Source organism: Equus caballus, chromosome 9 (genome assembly GCF_041296265.1).
Source record: "Equus caballus isolate H_3958 breed thoroughbred chromosome 9, TB-T2T, whole genome shotgun sequence".
In the NCBI taxonomy this organism is placed as follows: domain Eukaryota; kingdom Metazoa; phylum Chordata; class Mammalia; order Perissodactyla; family Equidae; genus Equus; species Equus caballus.
This window is the reverse complement of record NC_091692.1, coordinates 6,471,608-6,479,962: the sequence shown is the minus strand read 5'-3', so window position 1 is coordinate 6,479,962 and position 8,355 is coordinate 6,471,608. Positions and strand designations below refer to the sequence as shown.

Below are 8,355 nucleotides of genomic sequence, written 5' to 3'. Positions count from 1 at the left end.
TATCTGATCTCACATGGTCTTCTCGGCAACTCTATGAAGTCGGTATAATTATTTCTGTATTTCAGATGCTTCCCATTGGGGAAATTTGGTAAATTTTGCAAGATCTCACAGACAGTAAATGATTTCAAAGAGTCTCAGGCCATTCTGGTTCCAGATCCCAAGGCCCATGCATCTTTCTGTTGCGCCTCCTCCAGGTGAACAGTAAGGGCCCTCAGTAAAGGGGAAATAAAATCCAGTAGAGCTGCCCAGGAGATGCGTGAAGCAATCTCCCTGCTGGGCTACAGGAAGGAGCATGTTAACTCTATGCTCCTATCTTTAAACCAACCCAGTTCCCTGCAACAAGCCCTCCCCACACCAGGTAATAACTGACCCAGTCTCTGGAACTTATGCAAACTCCAATTTCATCCTGTGTCTCTGACCTTGTTTAGCATCTCATCTCAGCTTCCAGTCACTGCCTTTCACCTTCTTACTGTCCTGGTTCCTTTAGTCCACGCCTCTGCAATCTCTCCTCCGTGTGCTCCTTTGGATGGAATATGGGATTCTGATTTTTGTTTCAGCCTCGGCGTTTCCCTCATATGCGTCCTTGGAATCCTTGGGCCCGGCCAGCTCACCACACAGATCACTGCCACGGGAAGAACTCTGTACTATGTTCATAAAAGTATATTTAACCAGTAGTGACTATATTTGGACATTTTCCTAAAAGTTGTCTAGCCATTGCTTTTAAAGCTTGCAAAACATTTTGTTTTATTCTTTTGCTATGTCAGTAAATATGGTTCTTTGTCAGTTTGACCATTTGGTGACTTCCTTCTTTCCTTACTTACCGACTGGGAGCTGGGGAGTGATGGCTGAACAAGGCTTGGCTCAGGGGCTGCCTTCTTTCTGTTGGGTTTCCTCTGCTTCCTGGGAGGAGAGGTGGGATTCCCAAGTCAGACCCTATGGACGCTGTGGCAGGGGCCTGGGACGCGGAGAGGCTCTCTATCAGGAGGCTGGGAAGACATGGGTAGAGCTCCCTGGAGTCCAGCAGGCTCTGGACAGTCTTGTTATTTTAGCAGGCCTCTGTCCATGCTTCTCTGGAACGGGCTCTATCCTCTCCTCTCCAGGTCGTGCAGAAGGAGGTGGAATGAGGAGGCATTTTAAATCACTGATTTTCCTTCTCCTTCGGAGCTCCTAGATGAATATGCTGAGCATTCACAGTTCTAAAAGAAGTGGCTTAACAACTTTTAGAAAAATGTCCAAATATAGTTAGGATGATTAAATATATTTTTCTGAACACAGTTGATATTTAGCATTTCAAGTACAAATTTTTTTTCAGTTTATATTAATTTTTCTTTCAAAATTTCAAACATTTTCAGTTTGCCAGCATTCTAGCATCTAAATTTTAATATTCTTTGGATTTCTATCTAGCTTTCTTATCTTTCCTTTACAATTTTACATTGATCGTGAATAAATATCAAATTAATGTAAATAGCAAATTAATTACAAATCATCCAGTTCATTAAAGTCTTCTCCTCTAAAAAATCCTTACCTTTTTTCTATTGATTTGAACAGTTTTATATTCTTAAGTTTCCGCAAACTGCTACCCATCTTTCTGTTTCTGAAATTCTTGTTAGAAACCAAAATATCACCATTCTATCTCTGATAGGACTCTTGGCTAACTCTGACTGATTTCAGATACTCTTTAAATTTAACTTAAAATTTTAATTTAATGAAAATTCAATTTAGTTCTAATTGTAAATGAATTTTAATTTAATTTTGAATTTTTTTTATTTTACAATTTAAATTAGTTAAACTAAAAATCACTTGCTAAAAATGTAAATTAAGGCTGACATGCCATTTGGGGAATTGGTAAAATAATTCTAAATGTGCTTAAATTTGGAAAAAATAATTTCATACAAAGCATCTGAAAAGATCAAAAGTCACATACTGAACGCCAAAATTTAGGATGGAAAAAGCAGTTCATATTGCCATTTTCACTGAACTTATGATTTACCATCATTTTAGCATTTGATTAGAATTATTTTATCAGGTAACCAATCAAGCTTAGTTAAGCCAACATACAAAAGAACATACAAAAGAATTTATTTGATTACATGTAATCAAAAATAAAATATTTTTATTAAAATTGCTAAAAACTGCAGTTTGTAAATTTTAGTCATTCCACGAAGTGTTTATTTCACGAATTGATTTTTAGTGAATTGGTAGTTAAAAATTCAAACAAGAACCTCAATAATATTGGCAGCATTCATTGTAAATAGACAGTGAGGCCGCACTGGGCCGGATGTTCTGCAGTAATTGTCTTTCATTTAATCCAAACAACTTTTTGAGTTAGGTATTATTATTGTCATTTTACAGAGAAGGGATTTGAAGTTCAAAGGGGTTAATAACATCAATTGCCCCGGGGAGGAAGAATCAAGACTGTTTGTCTCAAGGGCCAGGTTGCCTAGTATAGTTCCCAAGCTGTGAAATGCAAGACGGAAACTACCCGTTTCTGCCCTAGATCTATAAAGATTGAGATGAGGAAAGAGATTGCTCCCACTTCACTGCCTGAATAGAAAGAGCTCAGCATTGCCAGATTGAAGCATCTGGGGCAAATAGCAGGAGGGCTGGGAAGGTTTCTAGCCAATTGCTCAACGAGTATGAATGGCAGTAGAGATGACATGGATGATGGGTCAGGTCTGGGCATCATCCGGCAGGGGGGCGAGACATTGACTTCTCCTGCCAGTGGCTGCAGCTCCACATCCAGCGTAGTCAGCTGCCCGCTGGTCTCTGGCTCCTCAGCAAAGTTCTCCACTTTTTCCCTGTAAGGCCATTAGGTCTATTAGCTACAAAGGAATGGGCTGTTGCTCCAAAATGCAGCCTGGAACTGGTTTCTCTCTGGAACAATGCTGGTCAGCCTTGCACGGCTGGAAGGAAAGTGAGAAGGTCTCTTATGACCACAGAGCATAGAACTGAAGGGCATGTGCTCAGGTCTGGATCAAGGGATCCAGCTGTAGAGGTCATTTCAACAAAAGGGATGCACATGGGATGGTTTTAACTGTGTCTAGCAGGCTTTCATTTGGATAGATTGGAATGAGATGTTTATGGGCTGACATGTCATATGAGCCTTAGCTCTTTATTAATACCAGCTAGCAAATATTGCTCTTCGTCCCTTTCCTGTCACTTTCTATAACGGCCACGGCCAGCCTGGAGTGATTATTCTGAATTTTTACACTCTGGTGACAGATCTGGGTGTAACGAGTGATTTTATGTCCTCTGTCACACTTGCCACACACAGGCTGCTTCTCCTTTCCCAGTGCAGCTTCAGGAAGAATAGGGCTTGAGAAGGAAGGGAAAGGGGACTAGAAAGATTTCCCTTTCTTTCTGCTCAGGATGGCATGACACCATATCTATCAGATTATTTTTCTCTTCCAATCTCTCATCTCATACCCTTCTCAGATTGAATGTCTCTAGTTAGTGAGGTGGCAAGTTTATATATATATTTTATAGTTTATTATTTTTAAATTTACAATTCAGTGATTTTTAATATATTCACCAACTTGTACAAGCATCGCCACTATCTAATAACAGGACATTATCACAACCCCCCAAAAAAATTCTGTTCTCATTCTCCTCCCTTCCCAAGTCCCTGGCAACCATGAATCTCTTTTCTGTCTCTATAGATTTGCCTGTTCCGGACAGTTCATAAAAATAGAATCACAACATATGGCCTTTTGTGACTGACTTCTTTTACTTAGCATAATGTTTTCTATGTTCACCTATGTTGTACCCATGTCAGTACTACATTCCTTTGTATGGCTGAATAACATTCCATTGTATAATTACACCACATTTGTTATCCATTCGTCAGTTGATGGAAATTTCAGTTGTTTCCACTTTTTAGCTGTTATGAATAATGCTGCTATAAACATTCATGTACAGGTTCGTGTGGACAAAAGTTTCATTTCTCTTGGGTGTCTACCTAGGAGTGGAATTGTTGGATCATACGGTACTCTCCATTGAAATTCCCGAGGAAGTACCAAATCATTTTCCCCAGTGGCTGTACCATTTTACACCCCCACTAGCAATGGTACATAGTGAAGCAAGATAACAAATTAATGCCAAGTCAGGCAAGTAAGGATTTGAAACTAGAAATGGACAATGCCATTAGTGTGTGAGAAAACAATGAAAAAAATACTGCAGTTAGTGACTGCAAGGCTAGAAATGAGATGGTGTTGCTTAAAAGGAGAAATGAGAAAACATCTCAATGCATTGCATTTCAGTGAACAAAGTGTGATTTATACAGACAACACTAAGCTAGAAAGCTGCTTTCTACATGCAAGAACAAGACACTAGGAGAAGAAAGGATATCCTAAAATATTCAAGGAAGCATTTTTTTCTGTCAACCTGAGAGATAACAATAGGGGGTTGAGGAAGAGAGCTTTTCAATGTTTGTAGACTATTTTTGTTTTTGTCAAAATTCTTTAGATGAACAAAGGAAATCAGTATAAACGATGGAGATCTCTGATCCACTTAGGAAATGGAAAACAATGTCCAACAGTAAGAGTTGGACGGATCCAAATTGATACAGAAGTCGTGGAAAATTCCGTCACCTTCTGATATTTACCCCCTCTGAGACTACAGGAGAGTGTCTACTCCTAACATCCACTCAGTGGAACACTGAGTTGGAATGATTTAATCAAATACACTAGTCAAATTTTTTACCCCCATATCCAGGAGAAGCAATCTTTCACAGTGGTTCTATTCACGTTTAGGATCTTCTGGAAAAGAGACATTTCCTGAGGTAAATATGGAGAAAGCTTGATCAGAATTACCTATAGGTATTTTGGTAGCTCTGGGGCATTAATCTTAGCCATCAGGATGTCCTTCATTAAGTCCCAGAAGTTAATAGGAATTAATACAGTAAGTAAGACCTATGATCGGAACACGATTATGTCCCCAGTTAGGACCATAGGGATGGTTTGCCGGATGACAACTGAGCTTCTAGCTCTCGACCCTGCAGATTAGAAACGTATTAGAACTCTTTCTAGTTACTTTCAGAGCCCATTTTTGCATCTGCCGCACATGGCTTTCCATAAACCTTTCACAAAATTCCACTATATTTGCACTTACCACCCATGTTTGTTGAGACAGGGTTTCACTACATGTTAGGGAGTCCTGAGATACCAATGGCTTAAACGAGATAGAATTTTATTTCTTCCAAGTCAAGTCCAGAGGTGCACACTGCAGGGTTGATACGGCAGCCTGATCCAAGGTGTGCTCAGGGACTCGGCCTCGGCCCCCCTCACCAGGCTGCCTTCCCTCGTGGGTGCCCTTATCCTCATGGTCCAGCCGTCTCGGTTCCAGGTGGTAGAAAGGAGGAAGGGATGAAGAAGAGCCGCAACAAGCAGGCCGCCTCGTTCGTAAGGAGTATTACGGAAGCTGCCAGAGGAAACTTCCGCTTACATCTCATTGGCCAAAACATAATCGTAATCACACGACCACACGCAACAGCAAAGGAGGCTGGGAGATATGCAGTTTTAACGTCCCAAACAATTTGCCCAGCAGCAAAATGGAGGTTTCCATTTTAGTAATTTATTTCAATAACGAATATTGGGGGACAGACTACAGTATTTGCCACGCCACATTTTAGAAGTAAAATATTAGTCTGTACTGTGTAGTGCGATTCTTCCTTTTAGTTCCCCCACGCTTACCTCTTTTGAACCTCGGTGCCGCCTCCTACTTCTAAAATAACTGGCTTGATACTGGTTAAGAAGGAACTTAAAGGTCCTTGAGAGCTCTGACTGTGGAAGTGGGAACCAGATAGGGCTCGAGTTAACAGTTAACTTGGGGTAACGAGGTTTCCTCTAACTGTCACACTATTATTACTGAATGGCTATGCCCACCCTTGGTGTATTCTTCCTGTGATTATCAACTCTAGTTATTTAACTTTTAACAAATTATCACATTTGACTACTCAGCAAATCATCTTTCCAAACAGGTTCCTAAACTTTGTTGTCTATGTTTACGTGACAGGCATCTCTGCATCACTATGAACACTTGGGATGCTCGCCTTCGGACCTTCTGAAGCGAGGGTGGTTCTTTGGTAAGTGTTAGAACTGAGTGAATAAATCTTGCCTCAATGGAGAGAGAGAGATCCCTTGGATAATCAAAATTCCGCAATGGTTTGACCAGCTTATGGATCATTGAAAGGAAATACTCTCTGTGGCCAAAGGGATGGAAATTGATAATGTCATTTACAATGTGAGACTATAGTTAATAATATTGTATTGTATATTTGAAAGTTGCTAAGAGAGTAGATCTTAAAAGTTCTCATCACCAGAAAAAAAATTATAACTATGTGTGGTGATGGATATCAACTAGACTCATTGTGATGAGCATTTTGCAATATACACATATATCAAATCATTATGTTGTACGCCTGAAACTAATATAATGTTATATGTCAATTATATCTCAACAAAAAATAAAATAAAATGTGGGAATATAATTATAGGAAAAGTTGATAGTGAAACATTATAAATGTTGAAAGGAAATTTTGCTCCAGCTGCCAATTAAAGTAGGCCACCAAGTTAAGAAAGAAAATAGTCTGTTTAAACTATATAAATGTAAGAAAGATAGATATTTTAAGAGCCGAATTATTGTTTAAAATTACCCCTTCCAAAGTTTTTATTTTATAGATGAGGTTACTGAGATGCAGGGAAGTGAGCTGTAAATGCTCATGAAATTAATTATAAATCTCTTGGGAAAATAATTTCTATTTTTGCCATTATTGAATAATAGTTACCTGTAAACATAAGATTTTGTCAGATTCTCACAGAGACAAATGATTAAAAATAATGTAAATTATTGATTAATGGAAAAAAGTTATTAATGTAAACCTTGGAGCAAATCCCTAAACTCCTAAAAACTAGGGGAAATAATTATCTTTAAATATGACATAGTTCAGAGGGTGACACTGACATTTAAATATAATATGTCCTATTTGTGAATGCAAAAGAGCCAGTCAATATTTAAGTATGGCTGTCTAACTACTTACATTTGAAGGCTAAAAAACAAAAGCAAACCATAGGGTTTTTGTTTATTTTTTGGTCATTTATTTCCTACACACTTAGCTTTTCATAGTTTGGTGGGCAAGATGTAAAATTTTTGGTGAAATATAATGAGGAAATCCACCAAAATAGCCATCAGGGCTGAAGCCAGGGCATCTATTAGCTAACAATTATAGGTTGTATTTAGTCCTGCTTATTTCTCCACTAGCTGATTCCTTTCAATAGATTCTTCCAAAAGAGAGTTTTGAAAATATTTCTTCTGCTTCTTTTAGTTAAGGAGTGTTTCCTTTCTTGCTTTTGTTGGATAATGAAGAAAACAATCACTATCTTCTGCTTGATAAACAAGAACACACAAAATCTAACCACAAAGCTAAAATAATCGCTGACCTGTCATCATTTCTGCATCTTCCACAGAATGACCTTCTGCCTGAGAAGTTCACCAATTCCTGTCATAGCTTCATATCCCTGATCAATGTGCTCAGAAAAGAGCAGATGTGACCCCGGACACTGCACTGCAGACGTGGGTACTGGTTTTTTTAAAAGGCACCTCTGTCAACTTTGTTCCCGTGGACATTCATCTTTCCTTAAAATTTCTAAATTAAAATTGAAGGCTTTATGGAGATTTACTATCATTATAAGGTGATATTAAAATATGATAGCCTTTAAAATGTATCACCACACTCAATAAATGTTACTGGGCTGGGAAAGTAAAGCAAAAAACAAAGAAAATATATGAACAGAAGGGATTCTGTAGGATTTGTAGTTGATTTGTTCATTCCTTCTCTCTCTTCTCCTCTTTCTCTTCCCTCCTTCCTTCTTTCCTTATTTCCTTCAGTCTTAGAAACTAGTTACTGAAAATCTGTTACGTGATGATGTAATGTCAGGACGTGCTCCAGCAGCATCTCAAATGCTGGAAAGGATTAATGTGAGGAACAGGCTGGCAGCCTGCTGAAGTCATTTAAAAGACAGCAAATGCTACGGAATAAACAAGCAAAAATGAATGCTAGTTGGTTATTAAAGTAAAATTTCTTACTTAATTGAAGACTGATATCACTTGAACTAAATCTGACTACAGAAGGGCCATCTTCCCGCTAAGTGCAGAGAGAAGAGTTGACATTGCATTTTGTATAGTTGTGTATGGAGATGGCTTATGTCACTCTGTCTTGATACCCTTTTTCACAGAATCATCATGCGAACTCAGACATGATTCAAATCCAGTCAGATCTTTACGCAGAGATTAAGAATCACAAAGTCTCTATTATTAACTAGATTTTGGATGTGAGTATTTCATTGTAAACCTCCTGGA

The 8,355-nt window shown here is 38.6% G+C and overlaps 1 long non-coding RNA gene across 4 annotated transcripts; it reads left to right on the top strand.

The window, feature by feature from the left end:
* Positions 1-5,461: 5,461 nt before the first annotated feature.
* Positions 5,462-8,050, top strand: LOC102148239 (uncharacterized). 4 transcript variants are annotated; one of them, XR_011421199.1, is made up of 4 exons: positions 5,499-5,631; positions 6,013-6,082; positions 7,464-7,569; positions 7,885-8,050. It is a non-coding gene; the product is annotated as an uncharacterized lncRNA (long non-coding RNA). The 4 variants fall into 4 exon arrangements; XR_002810213.2 differs by lacking the exon at positions 7,885-8,050 and having other exon boundaries at positions 5,462-5,554; positions 7,464-7,604; XR_001377423.3 differs by lacking the exon at positions 7,885-8,050 and having other exon boundaries at positions 7,464-7,604.
* Positions 8,051-8,355: the final 305 nt, after the last annotated feature.